Source organism: Aulonocara stuartgranti (genome assembly GCF_965226115.1).
Source record: "Aulonocara stuartgranti genome assembly, chromosome: 9".
Classification (NCBI taxonomy): domain Eukaryota; kingdom Metazoa; phylum Chordata; class Actinopteri; order Cichliformes; family Cichlidae; genus Aulonocara; species Aulonocara stuartgranti.
In genome coordinates, this window is record NC_138960.1 from 6,703,094 (window position 1) to 6,722,811 (window position 19,718).

At 38.7% G+C, this 19,718-nt stretch overlaps 2 long non-coding RNA genes across 7 annotated transcripts; both read left to right on the forward strand.

Moving 5' to 3' along the window:
• Positions 1-7,258: 7,258 nt before the first annotated feature.
• On the forward strand, positions 7,259-14,425 carry LOC309714262. 6 transcript variants are annotated; one of them, XR_014278878.1, is made up of 6 exons: positions 7,259-7,528; positions 9,453-9,614; positions 9,867-9,975; positions 10,081-10,200; positions 10,343-10,504; positions 14,383-14,425. It is a non-coding gene; the product is annotated as an uncharacterized lncRNA (long non-coding RNA). The 6 variants fall into 6 exon arrangements; XR_014278879.1 differs by lacking the exon at positions 7,259-7,528 and adding an exon at positions 8,805-8,975 and having other exon boundaries at positions 9,460-9,614; XR_014278882.1 differs by lacking the exon at positions 7,259-7,528 and adding an exon at positions 8,811-8,912 and having other exon boundaries at positions 9,458-9,614.
• LOC309714263 lies at positions 14,422-17,258 on the forward strand. The gene is made up of 4 exons (XR_014278884.1): positions 14,422-14,495; positions 15,216-15,373; positions 15,801-15,858; positions 16,812-17,258. It is a non-coding gene; the product is annotated as an uncharacterized lncRNA (long non-coding RNA).
• The last annotated feature ends 2,460 nt before the right edge of the window (positions 17,259-19,718 follow it).

The window sequence follows — 19,718 nt, forward strand, 5'->3', positions numbered from 1 at the left end:
TCTATAAGATAAAGCCATAAACATGTTTGTCTGAGTCTTCTATCAAAAGTTACAGCTATTTATATGAAGTTGTACAAAAACGCTTTATTTCGCCAAGACAGTGCGTTTGTCACTGTTACATGCATTTGAATTAGGAACTCGACCGAAACAAAGTATAGGTTTTCATTATGTGTATAACTTGGACATCTTAGCTCAAACAGCTGCAAATCCTGTTTTCCCAGCACGGGGACCTTGAGTTCTATAAGATAAAGCCATAAACATGTGTATCCGAGTCTTCTATCAAAAGTTACAGCTATTTATATGAAGTTGTACAAAAACGCTTTCTTTCGCCAAGACAGTGCGTTTGTCACTGTTACATGCATTTGAATTAGGAACTCGACCGAAACAAAGTATAGGTTTTCATTATGTGTATAACTTGGACATCTTAGCTCAAACAGCTGCAAAGCCTGTTTTCCCAGGCACGGGGACCTTGAGTTCTATAAGATAAAGCCATAAACATGTGTATCCGAGTCTTCTATCAAAAGTTACAGCTATTTATATGAAGTTGTACAAAAACGCTTTATTTCGCCAAGACAGTGCGTTTGTCACTGTTACATGCATTTGAATGGGGAACTCGACCGAAACAAAGTATAGGTTTTCATTATGTGTATAACTTGAAAATCTTAGCTCAAACAGCTGCAAAACCTGTTTTCCCAGCACGGGGACCTTGAGTTCTATAAGATAAAGCCATAAACATGTGTATCCGAGTCTTCTATCAAAAGTTACAGCTATTTATATGAAGTTGTACAAAAACGCTTTATTTCGCCAAGACAGTGCGTTTGTCACTGTTACATGCATTTGAATGGGGAACTCGACCGAAACAAAGTATAGGTTTTCATTATGTGTATAACTTGGACATCTTAGCTCAAACAGCTGCAAATCCTGTTTTCCCAGCACGGGGACCTTGAGTTCTATAAGATAAAGCCATAAACATGTGTATCCGAGTCTTCTATCAAAAGTTACAGCTATTTATATGAAGTTGTACAAAAACGCTTTATTTCCCCAAGACAGTGCGTTTGTCACTGTTACATGCATTTGAATGGGGAACTCGACCGAAACAAAGTATAGGTTTTCATTATGTGTATAACTTGAAAATCTTAGCTCAAACAGCTGCAAATCCTGTTTTCCCAGCACGGAGACCTTGAGTTCTATAAGATAAAGCCATAAACATGTTTGTCTGAGTCTTCTATCAAAAGTTACAGCTATTTATATGAAGTTGTACAAAAACGCTTTATTTCGCCAAGACAGTGCGTTTGTCACTGTTACATGCATTTGAATTAGGAACTCGACCGAAACAAAGTATAGGTTTTCATTATGTGTATAACTTGGACATCTTAGCTCAAACAGCTGCAAATCCTGTTTTCCCAGCACGGGGACCTTGAGTTCTATAAGATAAAGCCATAAACATGTGTATCCGAGTCTTCTATCAAAAGTTACAGCTATTTATATGAAGTTGTACAAAAACGCTTTCTTTCGCCAAGACAGTGCGTTTCTCACTGTTACATGCATTTGAATGGGGAACTCGACCGAAACAAAGTATAGGTTTTCATTATGTGTATAACTTGAAAATCTTAGCTCAAACAGCTGCAAAACCTGTTTTCCCAGCACGGGGACCTTGAGTTCTATAAGATAAAGCCATAAACATGTGTATCCGAGTCTTCTATCAAAAGTTACAGCTATTTATATGAAGTTGTACAAAAACGCTTTATTTCGCCAAGACAGTGCGTTTGTCACTGTTACATGCATTTGAATGGGGAACTCGACCGAAACAAAGTATAGGTTTTCATTATGTGTATAACTTGGACATCTTAGCTCAAACAGCTGCAAAGCCTGTTTTCCCAGCACGGGGACCTTGAGTTCTATAAGATAAAGCCATAAACATGTGTATCCGAGTCTTCTATCAAAAGTTACAGCTATTTATATGAAGTTGTACAAAAACGCTTTATTTCCCCAAGACAGTGCGTTTGTCACTGTTACATGCATTTGAATGGGGAACTCGACCGAAACAAAGTATAGGTTTTCATTATGTGTATAACTTGGACATCTTAGCTCAAACAGCTGCAAATCCTGTTTTCCCAGCACGGGGACCTTGAGTTCTATAAGATAAAGCCATAAACATGTGTATCCGAGTCTTCTATCAAAAGTTACAGCTATTTATATGAAGTTGTACAAAAACGCTTTATTTCCCCAAGACAGTGCGTTTGTCACTGTTACATGCATTTGAATGGGGAACTCGACCGAAACAAAGTATAGGTTTTCATTATGTGTATAACTTGGACATCTTAGCTCAAACAGCTGCAAAGCCTGTTTTCCCAGCACGGGGACCTTGAGTTCTATAAGATAAAGCCATAAACATGTGTATCCGAGTCTTCTATCAAAAGTTACAGCTATTTATATGAAGTTGTACAAAAACGCTTTATTTCGCCAAGACAGTGCGTTTGTCACTGTTACATGCATTTGAATGGGGAACTCGACCGAAACAAAGTATAGGTTTTCATTATGTGTATAACTTGGACATCTTAGCTCAAACAGCTGCAAATCCTGTTTTCCCAGCACGGGGACCTTGAGTTCTATAAGATAAAGCCATAAACATGTTTGTCTGCGTCTTCTATCAAAAGTTACAGCTATTTATATGAAGTTGTACAAAAACGCTTTCTTTCGCCAAGACAGTGCGTTTCTCACTGTTACATGCATTTGAATGGGGAACTCGACCGAAACAAAGTATAGGTTTTCATTATGTGTATAACTTGGACATCTTAGCTCAAACAGCTGCAAAGCCTGTTTTCCCAGCACGGGGACCTTGAGTTCTATAAGATAAAGCCATAAACATGTGTATCCGAGTCTTCTATCAAAAGTTACAGCTATTTATATGAAGTTGTACAAAAACGCTTTATTTCGCCAAGACAGTGCGTTTCTCACTGTTACATGCATTTGAATGGGGAACTCGACCGAAACAAAGTATAGGTTTTCATTATGTGTATAACTTGGACATCTTAGCTCAAACAGCTGCAAATCCTGTTTTCCCAGCACGGGGACCTTGAGTTCTATAAGATAAAGCCATAAACATGTGTATCCGAGTCTTCTATCAAAAGTTACAGCGATTTATATGAAGTTGTACAAAAACCCTTTATTTCCCCAAGACAGTGCGTTTCTCACTGTTACATGCATTTGAATGGGGAACTCGACCGAAACAAAGTATAGGTTTTCATTATGTGTATAACTTGAAAATCTTAGCTCAAACAGCTGCAAATCCTGTTTTCCCAGCACGGGGACCTTGAGTTCTATAAGATAAAGCCATAAACATGTTTGTCTGCGTCTTCTATCAAAAGTTACAGCTATTTATATGAAGTTGTACAAAAACGCTTTCTTTCGCCAAGACAGTGCGTTTCTCACTGTTACATGCATTTGAATGGGGAACTCGACCGAAACAAAGTATAGGTTTTCATTATGTGTATAACTTGGACATCTTAGCTCAAACAGCTGCAAATCCTGTTTTCCCAGCACGGGGACCTTGAGTTCTATAAGATAAAGCCATAAACATGTGTATCCGAGTCTTCTATCAAAAGTTACAGCTATTTATATGAAGTTGTACAAAAACGCTTTCTTTCGCCAAGACAGTGCGTTTCTCACTGTTACATGCATTTGAATGGGGAACTCAACCGAAACAAAGTATAGTTTTTCATTATGTGTATAACTAAAATCTTAGCTCAAACAGCTGCAAATCCTTTTTTCCCAGCACGGGGACCTTGAGTTCTATAAGATAAAGCCATAAACATGTGTATCCGAGTCTTCTATCAAAAGTTACAGCTATTTATATGAAGTTGTACAAAAACGCTTTCTTTCGCCAAGACAGTGCGTTTCTCACTGTTACATGCATTTGAATGGGGAACTCGACCGAAACAAAGTATAGGTTTTCATTATGTGTATAACTTGGAAATCTTAGCTCACACAGCTGCAAAATCTGTTTTCCCAGCACGGGGATATTGAGTTCTATAAGATAAAACCATAAATACATAAATCTGAGCCTTCTATCAAAAGTTACAGCTGTCTTCATGAAGCTGTACAAACACACTTTATTTCGCCGAGACAGTGCGTTTCTGACTATTACATGCATTTGAATGCAGTTCTCGCACGAAACAAAGTATAGGTTTTCATTATGTGAATAACTCGAAAATCTTAGCTCAAACCTGTTTGCTCAACACGGGGATACTGAATATTATAAGATAAAGCCATAACTACGTAAATCTGAATCTTCTATCAAAAGTTATAGCTAACTTCATGAAGTTGTACAAAAAGGCTTTATTTTGCAAAGATAGTGCGTTTCTGACTATTACATGCGAGACATGTGTCTCTTTCCTGTGTTTAAGACACTTTACAGGTCCCTCCCCTAATGAAGAGTAGTGAGCAGCTGATTGGACCATGGAACAGGTGACCACGTTCAAAAAGCCGCTCTGACAGCTCCAGAGGGGAGAGAGGGAGGGAGAGAGTGTGTGCAACGAGCGAGTAGCCTGACAGCCGTCGCGGTCCTGACCATGGTTTTCCCAGCCTGTGCTTATCTTGTGTATTTGTGTGAGGGTGAATTGTAAAAGCCGCTCCTAGTGCATTAGCTGAGAGCTTAGGCACTCGTGGGCTGAAGCGGAAGGGGTGAGCTGCCTTTTCTTTTGGAATCGTTTTCTCCTGTTTTCTTGGTCAGGGAGCGAGGGATAGCTCTGTCATTTGTTTGTTCTTTTTCTTTCCTAGGGTTTAGTTAGTCTTTTCTGGTGGGTCTTAGTTGGTTTTGTTTATTATTTTGGCCTGGGCTCACCCTGGAGCTATGCTTCTTGTCCTTAAATAAAATCACCTTTTTTTACTCACAACTGGTTTGGATGTTTGGCTTGGGAACCAGGGCGGGGATTTGTCTCTCTCTCCTCCAACCTTATGTGCGTCCCTACACGCCTAGATTAGGGGCGTAACATAAATGGAGTTCTCACACGAAACAAAGTATAGCTTTTTATTTTGTGAATAACTTAAAAATCTTAGCTCAAATAGCTTTAAAACTGTTTTCTCAACGGGGATATTGAATTCTATAAGATAAAGCCATAAATACGTATATCTGAGTTTCCTATCAAAAGTTACAGCTGTCTTCATGAAGTTGTAAACCCTTTTATTTGAATGGAGTTCTCGCACGAAACAAAGTATAGGCTTTCATTTTTTCAATAACTGGAAGCTCTTGGCTCAAACAGCTGCAAAACCTGTTTCCCCAGCAGGAGATGCTGAATTGTATAAGGCAAAGCCATATTGATGTGTGTCTGAGCCTTCTATCAAAAGTTACAGGTAACTTCATGAAGCTGTACAAAAACACTTTATTTTGCCGAGACCGTGCGTTTCTGACTATTACATGCATTTGAATGGAGTTCTCGCACGAAACAAAGTATAGGTTTTCATCTTGTGAATAACTTGAAAATCTTAGCTCACATAGCTTTAAAACTGTTTGCTCAACACGGGGATATTGAATTCGATAAGATAAAGCCATAAATACGCATATCTGAGTCTCCTATCAAAAGTTAGAGCTGTCTTCATGAAGTTGTAAACGCTTTATTTCGCCAAGACAGTGCGTTTCTGACTATTACATGCATTGAATGAAGTTGTCGCACGAAACAAAGTATAGGTATTCATTTTGTGAATAACTTGAAAATCTTAGATCAAACAGCTGCAAAACCTGTTTGCTCAACACGGGGATATCGAACTTTATAAGATAAAGCCATAAATATGTTTATATGCGTCTTCTATCAAAAGTTACAGCTGTCTTGAATGAAAGCATTATAGCAGCTCACCTCGATCATGTGGTAGAACAGACACATGGGCCACCTACGTGTCCTTCTACGGCAGGAGTAGTTGCCACAAACCTGCAAAACAAAAAGAAATGATCAGGTGACATGAACAGATTTATACAGCCATAAGCAAGAGATTCTTCCTGCCTGTGGGCGTCAAACTGGACCCCCCCCCCCCCCCCCCCTCCTTACTGTAACTATCAAAACTATCATAGTCTAAAACTATCATCTCATATCAAAACTATTATAATCACATTATATGACTTTATCAGTTATAACAATGAGAAACGGTGAACAATTTGGCAAATAAATTACTTATAATTGTGCTTACCTGGTCCAAATGATCCACAGTCCCTTTGCATTTGTTATAATCCAGGATGATGTGGGGCTTTCTCTTCCCAGAGTCCTGGACTTGTAGCTCACGGTGCCCGGTGCTCAATAAGACAACCTTTTTTCTTTGCTTGGGGATGTAGGAAACCACAGCCTTGCCCCCCCTGTAGCGACCTGGACGGAGAGACGATCATCGAATCTTACTGCCCGATTAATTTGCTCAAATCTTTTTTTTTTTTTTTGACATGGTAGCATGAAACAGAAGAGCCCTGTCTCCCCATTTCACAGGCTTGTTGTCGTTTCATGTTGAGACCTGTACAGGCCAGCCAGCATCAAAAGCCCCATGTAAGCCTCATCTATGTCCTTCCAGTCTTTTACTGACCTGTTGCCCCTGCAGGTTGGTGAAATGCAGGATTAGCTGCATAATGTCCTCTGCAAAAAAAAGATGGAAAGTGCTCACAGGGCTGCTGATCCTATACGAATTGCATAATGGGTTGGTCCTGGGGTTAAAATGGGGGGAGGAAAAAATGGCAGGACCTCTTCGCGTGTGGGTTGCCACATGATTTCTCCATTTTTAGATCTCCACTGGCCATCCTCCAGTCTTGTCTCTTCCTCCTGCTCTTCTTCCTCCTTCTCCTTCTCCTCCTCCTCACATGAGCTGCAAAGCTCCTCAGTGCCTGGCAAAAATTCTTCTTCGCTGTCAGAAGTATCTCCACTGCTTGTGGAGAGTGCAAAACTGCAGCAACAGCCTCCTCTAAACTGAGTGCACGCTTCATTGTGTCTGTGCAGAAATGACCACTCAGACCAGGCTGCAAAGTATTCTCATAGACTTCAAAGGTGCACCTGAATAAACATGCTATACCATACATCCAATAAGAGAGAGGAGGCACACTCTTGATCAAGAAAAAACATAAGCGCACGCCTTTGATCTCTCTCTCCCCCCTCTCTCTCTCTCTCTCTCTCTCTCTCTCTCTCTCTCACACACACACACACATGCACATACATACATACACAATACCATTTTATGGTGGTTAGCTGTTTTATTGGTCATGCATTTTACAAGGTAAGATAACCATGTCCTGCATTCAAAACCACTGAAAATGTCTATGGTGGTGCTGTGCCTAATATTGTGCTGGTGTATGCTGGGTAATCGCACAGCTAGCGACTGGGTGACTTTATTCACCCGCTTCGGCTGTTATCAGTCCATATCCCCTAGATATGGACCATCTCCTGCTAGATTGTTCAGAAGGTTGTTATCATCCATCCAGATGGAGGATCACTAACAGGAGCGTGGGAAGACTCCAGAATCCACTCTGGCTGCAATCCGGTGGATACAGCAGTGTTTACAGGTAATACCGTTTGAACGGACAGCATTTATAGAATGACTATTAAAAGTCAGACCAGCGAGTGTCAATAATGTTAATGTGGTTATGTTAGTAATACACCGAGTGCTAATATAACAGCTTTAAGATGCATTTGTAGATGTTATTACGTGTTTTATCGTCTTTATGGTGCTAGCTTAAAGTTACGGTGTAAACGTTAGCTTATATTGGAGTAAAGCTGTTACTGTTTAAACGATGTTAGCACAGAAATATTAGCTTCTGTCATGACTGACGAAGTTACTAGTTAATAAAGTTTCCAGTAAAGTGTTTAATCGCAGCCACAGACTGACAGCAAATATCTCGATTAGCTTCAGTGCATCTGTAATAAATATGTGCAAGTTTCAGTGCTTCGTTTAAACTGTATGATACTTATACTGACCCAGGGTCAGTGTAAAATACAATCCTAGCTGTGTGAACAAAGCCTGGCTCCTTTAATCCTGCATGAAAAACCTCAGGATGCAGGCTATTATTACTCTTTCCTGCTGGCACACCTGTCACACCTGAGAGTCAGCTAGAAACTTACAGTGACGTGGACATCATGCAAAGACTGCCAGACTCTGTAATACTGCAAATGATCAGTGACTCAAGTTAACTACTAACTAAACTTTAAACGGTACCTCTGTGTCTCTGTGTGCTGAACATTTAGGATTGAGTCAGGCTGCATCTGTGTTAGTCCTCTGACAGACTGGTGACCTGTCCAGGTGTGCTCTACCTATGACTACTGGGACAGGCTCTAGCTCCTGTAATAGAAATTTTATGTTATTCTCATTTAAAGCATTTAAGTGCTTATGCATATGCTTAGTTGTGACACTGTTATAGACTGTTCAATGAAAGTTTCTAAAACTAGATGAACTTACTTCAGCAGTTTGAGAAAACAACTCCCTTTACAGGTGCTGATAACGTCAAGGGCACAAAACAGCATAACCATTGATCCGTTAGGTTTCATAGCGAGACACGTGAAGTGGCAGAGCTGACATGACTGAACTGTGATGTTTGATGTGTGTTTGCTCTCCTGTGCACAGTAATAAATAGCATGATCACAGCTCTTTCTGTGTTGCAGACTTTATTTAAAAAATTCCATGACATCTACTATAACTGAACCAACCTGGTGCTCTTCATTTATGGAGGCTGTTGAGTCTGAATGTTGGATGTTGTGTATCTCGTGTTCTCTGGGCTTGGTTGTCCTCAAGTCTTTTTGCAGGATCAGAAAACAAAACTGGGAGGCGCGTAAATGTTTCTTCTCCATAATGTTTCTTCAAATGTTTCTTCTGGATGATGATATGACCGTGACACGGGATGCCACCTTTGGTCTTGTGATGAAGCAAAGCTCAGGAAGAAGTGTGATTAAATGGTACCCACATGTTGAGAAGGATGTACAGGGCACCTGCAGCCAAATCCAAGCTTCAGCTTAGTTGTAGTTGCAGAATGCTATAGGACTGAGACATCTAAGGCATCAAATGTTTGATTAAACGGATGAAAAAGAGAAGTTTTTTCCCTATAATTATCACTTCTTAAAATCTGTAGCAACTTCAAGTCTGTCAGCATGCTGAGCATGCTCAGAATGTGACAATATATTTTTGTTCAATATTTAATTTCTTTCAGTTGCAATTGTTAAATGAAAAAATATATATTCTTATAATTTAGCAAACGAATTTATCAAAAAAAAACAACAACATATATCTGTATTAGTTTTAGTAAATTAATTTGACACCTGTATTGAAAATACCATATTGTATTCATACAGAATCAGTATGGTATCATTGTTTGTCTGTTCACTGATTGTTGAAGCTAAGAGCTACTTTGATCTGTTTAGATCTAAAGTATCCAAAGTTGAGTTCTAATGTTTCTTCACCCCTGTGTGTGTGATATGTGATTTCCTACATGCTGGCAGAGCAGAGCAGCAGTTTGTGCTCACAGATGGTGACGGTGTGGAGAGACGGTGGTATTTCCTCAGAAGAACCAGCAGAGTCACAAAGGACACCAGTCCATCTCACCACCTTGACTTGCTGACTGATGTTCGTCTGCACTGCACAGAGGAAATCAACTGACCGAGGTTTGTCCAGTGACGTGTTATGAAATGTATATTTGTTTTATGCTTACAGATATGTTTTTCTTGACAGAGGCTCTGCAGAGGTTAGACAAAGCAGAGAAAACATGTGCTTTACATTTTACTGTGATTTATTGAGATATTTGTTGCCCGATGTTCAGCAGGAATGGAGAAATAGAATCAAAGGGAGATGTTTTTCCTGTTTTTGTAATGATGTAAGTAAATCTTCAATATTATTTATTTGCTTGGTTATATTAGGAGCGATTCTGAGTGAGGGGGAGAGGAGTCATCATCCAGGTAAAGTGACGTGGATCAGTGGATACACTTGTCTCCCCTTTAAAGGAGACGATCCAAGTCATCCTTAAATGTTAGCGCTTTCAAATACACAAACATTTTTAAAGGACAAAAATGAACATCCAACTTTGACTGTAATACAAAATAAATCTTTGCATGTGTGTTTTCAAACTCTCAGATGGGCAGTATATCAGTCTTGGACTGTCTAACCTGCCGGAGCAGCACTGAATGACCACCGCACGAGCATGTTCCTGCAACATTCAGCATCTGATCCTTCATCTGTGTGCTTCTGCTTTTGGTAAGTAGAGTTACCCAACTCCAGTAACTCTAAACACATGCCATCCATTTCTAACGGCCTGGTTACTTCCTGTCAGTTACTTTAGAAACCATGTGGTCACCTGACCTAACACTGTTTCTTCTTCTTCCCCTTAATGTTGAAGTGTCAAATGTCAAACAGCTGGAGAGGAAACTACACCAGTGTACTGGGATGTTTCAGCAACACGTGCCAGATGCTGTTCCTTCATGGTGACATCACCAGAGACAGTCCCGCCCACCTCAGGACCCATTGATTATGATGATCTGATCCATCAAACCCCCAGCAGGTGAACTTTATTCATGACATAACACCGCAACAATGTAAAAAATTAAACAGCAACAGTCTAAATGTAAAGTGCATTCTAAAGTCCTCTTCAATAAATTGTATGCAAAGAGTCATTCAGGTCACTACAGAACCCAGAGTCTTCATCATTAAATCTCTGGTTGCTTCATTTTTCTATCCTATATCAGATATTTTAAAGGTTAGGTTAGGTAAAGTTCCATTCTCATGGTGAGGCAAAGTGCTTTATGTGTGTGTGTGCGTGTCATGAACGGCTATAAAAGGCCTATAATTAAAGAACAAAGCGGGGTTTGAGTTCGAGTTGCGGCAGACTGTCACTACTTGTAAATGGAACGCAGCCTTCCTACGGCGGACAGCTAATAACAGGAATCGGACGCGGTCCAGCCAAGTCCACAGCAACCACCATAGCAACCGCCTAGCATGACCTTAAAAACATATTCTGTCTTCATAACTATCAAAATCGTGAAATGATTTGCAAAGTGTGAAAGTGTTACAGCTGCAGAGAGCTATGGCGGTATCTATGGAAGCTGTTTACATAGCTAATAATATACGATGTAACCATGGAGACAGTCAGTCACTTGAGCTAGCGGTGCATGTTTACTACAGTGAATAAGGTGATTGAGTGCACAGCGTCCACACTCTGCAGGGGGTAAAGACATTACTTCAATATTGTTTTATATTGATATATATTAGCCTTCTGTTGACCATCACCTCAGGTTCACCATTACAGTTTCAGATTACAGATGCACACTGTCTAAACACATTCAAAAACTCATGTCTCAGAAATAAGCACAGCTGTTCATGTTTGTCATTAGAGTTTTATTTGTAAGAAAATTATGAACTTCATATTGTGCATTAAATAAAAGAACATTTCACAACTCTGAGTCAACAGAAACAGGTAACAGAAATGTCTCTAATGTGTACAGTGTAGTGAAGCATTAAAAGATCATAAAGGAAAAACTAACATTTATGTGAAACTAATTGTAATAAAAAATGAGCAGGTGCTTTATAGATTTAAAAGAAAGAATCTGAAAACAACACTTTTTTGGTCTAAGTGATCAAAGTAGAAAACAGAACTGATGTTCAAGAACAAACCGTAGCTGCACTAATATTACACATCTCGATCGTTGTACTGAACAGACATGTTGCTTTTAAAACCACATGCAGTGTGTGACCATGACTGTTCACTGAGACCATGAACGCCACTTCGCTGAGGCATTCTTCTTCTTCTTCTTGCCATTAAATTGGAAGCAGAAGCAGCACGAGCTGATTTGATCTACTGAAAGGAAAAAGCAGAACATCTGAGTTGAAACCAGTCAGCTGAAATCATTAAGACAGGAACAAATTCAATGCAGTGTCTCAAGTGGCTTAGCCTGTTACAACTGTTGATACAAGTTAAATACGGTTAACACACAGTGTCAGGGAGCTCCAGTGTGGGAACTAGTGGCTTTAGGTTTGTAGTCATTTAACTTTCATCCATTCATTCATTTAATTCAGGAGGAAGAAATGCCAGGTTGGTGCAGGCTGGTTACATGCATTTGGTCCCATGCTGTCTTTAATTAAATGACTTGGTTCATTTTATGGCTGGGCTGTATGTGGGGTTATATCATGTTATTTGGGCAGGAGTACCTGTCCCCTGTTAGACTTAGAAAGTTTCTCCATAAGTAGAGTTTCTAACTCTTCTAGCACATCTGTGGCTGACAGCTTTTTGGTGGCTCTTTTTACCCCACACTGGTTGTGAGTGTGTAAATAGCCCCACTAGTTATTTTGGGTTGCAGTTAACTAGGGAGGAAGGGGTGGGTATGCCATGATTAGGTGAATAACAATTATATGTGATACATAAATTTCACAATGCATGCATATATCTCTATCAATTAAACCTGGCCTGAGGGCTGCCATTTTTTACATTCAGTTATTTCTCTTAGAAATGTTGGAACTAAATAATGAATGTGTTACAGTTAAAGTGAAACACTGGTCAGTGTAAATGGCTCATTGGGACACAGAAACCTTTAAATTAAACCTGATATCTAGTGTCAAACAATATCAAAGCTGTAAAAGATGTTTACATTCAGAATTTATAAAACTATGATTGTAAATAAATTCAAACAAGTGAGCTTTTCTCTTTGTGCTGAATATCAACACTGTGGTTTCTTAGACTGTAAGCTTTACTTTAGTGCAACCAGTTGCAGAAGCTGCCACTCCAAATGTCTTTTGATAACAAGAAAAAAATACCTTTTCAGTACACGGCCTGAAGTTCTTCTCCGACATCTTCTGCAATCGGCTTTGTCTGCTGGTTTGAAGACAATAAACCACAAAAAAGATGATTTAGTCACTTTGTCTGCGTCATGCAGCTCGAATGTGTCGTGTAACGATGTTGAATAGCCGTCGTTATCCCTCTGCTTTGAGCCTTTTATCAAAAGTTACAGCTAACTTCATGAAGTTGTACAAAAAGGCTTCATTTCGCCGAGACAGTGCGTTTCTGACTATTACATGCATTTGAATGGAGTTCTTGCACGAAACAAAGTATAAGTTTTCATTATGTGAATAACTTGTATTTTACACTGACCCTGGGTCAGTATCAACTTCATGAAGACAGCTGTAACTTTTGATAGAGGACTCACACACACACACATATTTATGGCTTTGCCTTATAGAATTCAGCATCTCCGTGCTGAGGAAATAGGTTTTGCAGCTGTTTGAGCTAAGATTTTCAAGTTATTCACAAATTGAAAACCTATACTTTGTGTCGGGCGAGAACTCCATTCAAATGCATGTAATAGTGAGAAACGCACTAACGTGGTGAAATAAAGCGTTTTTCCATAAACTTCATAAAGACAGCTGTAAATTTTGAGAGAAGACTCACACACACATTGGGGGGATATTGAAGTCTATAAGATAAAGCCATGAATATGTTTGTCTGAGTCTTCTATCAAAAGTTACAGCAAGCTCTATGAAGTTGATGAGAAACGCTTTACTTCGCCAAGACAGTGCGTTTCTCACTGTTACATGCATTTGAATTTAGTTCTTGCCCGACACAAAGTATAGGTTTTAATTTGTGAATAACTTGAAAATCTTAGCTCAAACAGCTGCAAAACCTATTTCCTGAGCACTGAGATGCTGAATTCTATAAGGCAAAGCCATAAATATGTGTGTGTGATTCTTCTATCAACAGTTACAGCTGTCTTCTTGAAGTTGATACTGACCCAGGGTCAGTGTAAAATACAATCCTAGCTGTGTGAACAAAGCTTGGCTCCTTTAATCCTGCATGACAAACCTCAGGATGCAGGTTATTATTACTCTTTCCTGCTGGCACACCTGAGAGTCAGCTAGAAACTTACAGTGACGTGGACATCATGCAAAGACTGCCAGACTCTGTAATACTGCAAATGATCAGTGACTCAAGTTAACACTAAACTTTAAACAGTACCTCTGTGTCTCTGTGTGCTGAACATTTAGGATTGAGTCTGCATTGACTTTATTTATTGAGACTTTAATGTGCTAAAAGCAGGTTGAAGACAGCTCAGAAACATTTGAAGATTAAAATTTAGCATTATGGCTGCTGGTGGTTTGTAAAGCCTATACTCAGCTGTAGTTTTTGTTACTAATTTATGTTTGTTGTTGTTTAACACAGATTTCAGAAGAGCAAATATGCTTAATAGTTTAACTAGATTTCATTTGTCAGTGTGGGACTGCTGAGTCACCTGAAGAACTCATTTCATTCATTCTCCACATGATGTTCATATACAGAAATGTTTCACAGGAACTGGTTCCTCCCAAACTGTGAACTAGTGTGTTTCCATAGATTATCTCTGTATGAATGTACTTTTAAATGAATGCAAGTGTTTGTCCTTTTTTGTTCCTCAGTTACAGTACGTGATATCTTGATATCAGGCGGTCAACACTGGGGAAGACAAGAAGCAGACGTACTTCCAAGAGGGAGCTGCAGTGAGGACACAGCCAGGTCACTGAGGTCAGAGGTCAGAATCTGAAACAGCTCAGGTTTATATTTTAGGGGTTATAAAAAATCAAAATGTATTTATGAAGAAACCTTTAAATAATAGTCATAATTATGATTATTATAAGAAACATTTAAGTGGATTTTCTGTTACACATATTGTATTAGCCCTGCAATAAACTGGCAGCCTGTCTTTGTCCTGTATCAGCTGGGATAGGCTTCATCCTCCCGCAACCCTGAATTGGATACATTGTATTCCAATTATGTAATCTGATCATTTACAAACTCAAGGTATCTAATCAAAATGTAAGTAATAATTATAAAATGGGAAAGCAGAAATAAGTGTGACATAAATGTAAATGTGTTAGCTGACATAGAGGACAGCTACATGTAGTCTGAAAAACCTTTGTTGTCAAGTATTGCAGGTATATCAGCACGAGACATTCTTACATAGAAGAGTCTGTTAAAGTCTCTAACTCAGCGAAGCATTATTGGTCCCGTCTGTTTGGATAAATATAGTAAGTTGATGTTTGTCCATTTATTGACACATTTTCTTAAGTGCTTATCCAGTTCAGGATCACAGTGGAGCTGCAGCTGGATATGTTCATTAAATAAACCTTACAAAAGTTAACAATAAACCTGCATCCATGTACGTTGTTGTCCACAGGATAAGAAAATCAAACTGGAACACTGTGGAACATGTTAATAAATGTTTGTGTGTTTATGCCTGTGTCTTTCACAGGAGGCGCTGGAAGGTTTCCCTAATAGTTCCTGGTGAATCAAAGCAGAACCATAAAGGTTGCTGGATTGCATGATGGCCTTACCCCTGAGCAGTCATCCTGTTAAAGGAGGAACCAGTTAGAAGCTGTTTTCAAAGTAGCTGAGCAGATTTCATCTCAAGTAAGCGATTAACTGTTTGTTCATCTGTTCTGCCACTTAAAGAGCATTTAAGGACGTCTTTTGAGTGTCCAGCTGAATTAATTCTACTGGCTCTCATGGTCATTTGTTATTATAGACATATTTTTCATGTTCATCCAGCTATTTAGTAAATTCTATCTATTTAGTAATATCCGTCAGCTATAAAATGTAATATAAATATAAAAAATATCTAAATATCTCCTGCACTTTATATTTTAATGATGCAAGTCTGTTATCGTGTTACATTAGCATTCCTCACATATCAATGAGATGCTGTACAGTACAATCCTACTGACGCAGCAGAGGGATAACGACGGCTATTCAACATCGTTACACGACACATTCAAGCTGCATGACACAGACAAAGTGACTAAATCATCTTTTTTATGGTTTATTGTCTTCAAACCAGCAGACAAAGCCGATTGCAGAAGATGTCGGAGAAGAACTTCAGGCCGTGTACTGAAAAGGTATTTTTTTCTTGTTATCAAAAGACATTTGGAGTGGCAGCTTCTGCAACTGGTTGCACTAAAGTAAAGCTTACAGTCTAAGAAACCACAGTGTTGATATTCAGCACAAAGAGAAAAGCTCACTTGTTTGAATTTATTTACAATCATAGTTTTATAAATTCTGAATGTAAACATCTTTTACAGCTTTGATATTGTTTGACACTAGATATCAGGTTTAATTTAAAGGTTTCTGTGTCCCAATGAGCCATTTACACTGACCAGTGTTTCACTTTAACTGTAACACATTCATTATTTAGTTCCAACATTTCTAAGAGAAATAACTGAATGTAAAAAATGGCAGCCCTCAGGCCAGGTTTAATTGATAGAGATATATGCATGCATTGTGAAATTTATGTATCACATATAATTGTTATTCACCTAATCATGGCATACCCACCCCTTCCTCCCTAGTTAACTGCAACCCAAAATAACTAGTGGGGCTATTTACACACTCACAACCAGTGTGGGGTAAAAAGAGCCACCAAAAAGCTGTCAGCCACAGATGTGCTAGAAGAGTTAGAAACTCTACTTATGGAGAAACTTTCTAAGTCTAACAGGGGACAGGTACTCCTGCCCAAATAACATGATATAACCCCACATACAGCCCAGCCATAAAATGAACCAAGTCATTTAATTAAAGACAGCATGGGACCAAATGCATGTAACCAGCCTGCACCAACCTGGCATTTCTTCCTCCTGAATTAAATGAATGAATGGATGAAAGTTAAATGACTACAAACCTAAAGCCACTAGTTCCCACACTGGAGCTCCCTGACACTGTGTGTTAACCGTATTTAGCTTGTATCAACAGTTGTAACAGGCTAAGCCACTTGAGACACTGCATTGAATTTGTTCCTGTCTTAATGATTTCAGCTGACTGGTTTCAACTCAGATGTTCTGCTTTTTCCTTTCAGTAGATCAAATCAGCTCGTGCTGCTTCTGCTTCCAATTTAATGGCAAGAAGAAGAAGAAGAATGCTTCAGCGAAGTGGCGTTCATGGTCTCAGTGAACAGTCATGGTCACACACTGCATGTGGTTTTAAAAGCAACATGTCTGTTCAGTACAACGATCGAGATGTGTAATATTAGTGCAGCTACGGTTTGTTCTTGAACATCAGTTCTGTTTTCTACTTTGATCACTTAGACCAAAAAAGTGTTGTTTTCAGATTCTTTCTTTTAAATCTATAAAGCACCTGCTCATTTTTTATTACAATTAGTTTCACATAAATGTTAGTTTTTCCTTTATGATCTTTTAATGCTTACACTACACTGTACACATTAGAGACATTTCTGTTACCTGTTTCTGTTGACTCAGAGTTGTGAAATGTTCTTTTATTTAATGCACAATATGAAGTTCATAATTTTCTTACAAATAAAACTCTAATGACAAACATGAACAGCTGTGCTTATTTCTGAGACATGAGTTTTTGAATGTGTTTAGACAGTGTGCATCTGTAATCTGAAACTGTAATGGTGAACCTGAGGTGATGGTCAACAGAAGGCAAATATATATCAATATAAAACAATATTGAAGTAATGTCTTTACCCCCTGCAGAGTGTGGACGCTGTGCACTCAATCACCTTATTCACTGTAGAAAACGTGACTGACTGTCTCCATGGTTACATCGTATATTATTAGCTATGTAAACAGCTTCCATAGCTCTCTGCAGCTGTAACACTTTCACACTTTGCAAATCATTTCATGATTTTGATAGTTATGAAGACAGAATATGTTTTTAAGGTCATGCTAGGCGGTTGCTATGGTGGTTGCTGTGGACTTGGCTGGACCGCGTCCGATTCCTGTTATTAGCTGTCCGCCGTAGGAAGGCTGTGTTCCATTTACAAGTAGTGACAGTCTGCCGCAACTCAAACTCAAACCCCGCTTTGTTCTTTAATTATAGGCCTTTTATAGCCGTTCATGACACGCACACACACACATAAAGCACTTTGCCTCACCATGAGAATGGAACTTTACCTAACCTAACCTTTAAAATGTCTGATATAGGATAGAAAAATGAAGCAACCAGAGATTTAATGATAAAGACTCTAAAACCCACTGTCTTGACAAAATAAAGCGTTTTTGTACAACTTCATATAAATAGCTGTAACCTTTGATAGAAGATTCAGATATACGTATTCATGACTTTATCTTATAGAACTCAATATCCCCGTGCTGGGCAAACAGGTTTTGCAGCCGTTTGAGCTAAGATTTTAAAATTATTCACATAATGAAAACCTATACTTTGTTTCAGGCGAGTTTCCCATTCAAATGCATGTAACAGTGAGAAACGCATTGTCTTGGCGAAATAAAGCGTTTTTGAACAACTTCATATAAATCGCTGTAACTTTTGATGGAAGACTCAGACAAACATGTTTATGGCTTTATCTTATAGAACTCAATATCCCCGTGCTGGGCAAACAGGTTTTGCAGCCGTTTGAGCTAAGATTTTAAAATTATTCACATAATGAAAACCTATACTTTGTTTCAGGCGAGTTTCCCATTCAAATGCATGTAACAGTGAGAAACGCATTGTCTTGGCGAAATAAAGCGTTTTTGAACAACTTCATATAAATCGCTGTAACTTTTGATGGAAGATTCAGATATACGTATTCATGACTTTATCTTATAGAACTCAATATCCCCGTGCTGGGCAAACAGGTTTTGCAGCCGTTTGAGCTAAGATTTTAAAATTATTCACATAATGAAAACCTATACTTTGTTTCAGGCGAGTTTCCCATTCAAATGCATGTAACAGTGAGAAACGCATTGTCTTGGCGAAATAAAGCGTTTTTGAACAACTTCATATAAATCGCTGTAACTTTTGATGGAAGATTCAGATATACGTATTCATGACTTTATCTTATAGAACTCAATATCCCCGTGCTGGGCAAACAGGTTTTGCAGCCATTTGAGCTAAGATTTTAAAATTATTCACATAATGAAAACCTATACTTTGTTTCAGGCGAGTTTCCCATTCAAATGCATGTAACAGTGAGAAACGCATTGTCTTGGCGAAATAAAGCGTTTTTGAACAACTTCATATAAATCGCTGTAACTTTTGATGGAAGACTCAGACAAACATGTTTATGGCTTTATCTTATAGAACTCAATATCCCCGTGCTGGGCAAACAGGTTTTGCAGCCGTTTGAGCTAAGATTTTAAAATTATTCATATAATGAAAACCTATACTTTGTTTCAGGCGAGTTTCCCATTCAAATGCATGTAACAGTGAGAAACGCATTGTCTTGGCGAAATAAAGCGTTTTTGAACAACTTCATATAAATCGCTGTAACTTTTGATGGAAGATTCAGATATACGTATTCATGACTTTATCTTATAGAACTCAATATCCCCGTGCTGGGCAAACAGGTTTTGCAGCCATTTGAGCTAAGATTTTAAAATTATTCACATAATGAAAACCTATACTTTGTTTCAGGCGAGTTTCCCATTCAAATGCATGTAACAGTGAGAAACGCATTGTCTTGGCGAAATAAAGCGTTTTTGAACAACTTCATATAAATCGCTGTAACTTTTGATGGAAGACTCAGACAAACATGTTTATGGCTTTATCTTATAGAACTCAATATCCCCGTGCTGGGCAAACAGGTTTTGCAGCCATTTGAGCTAAGATTTTAAAATTATTCACATAATGAAAACCTATACTTTGTTTCAGGCGAGTTTCCCATTCAAATGCATGTAACAGTGAGAAACGCATTGTCTTGGCGAAATAAAGCGTTTTTGAACAACTTCATATAAATCGCTGTAACTTTTGATGGAAGACTCAGACAAACATGTTTATGGCTTTATCTTATAGAACTCAA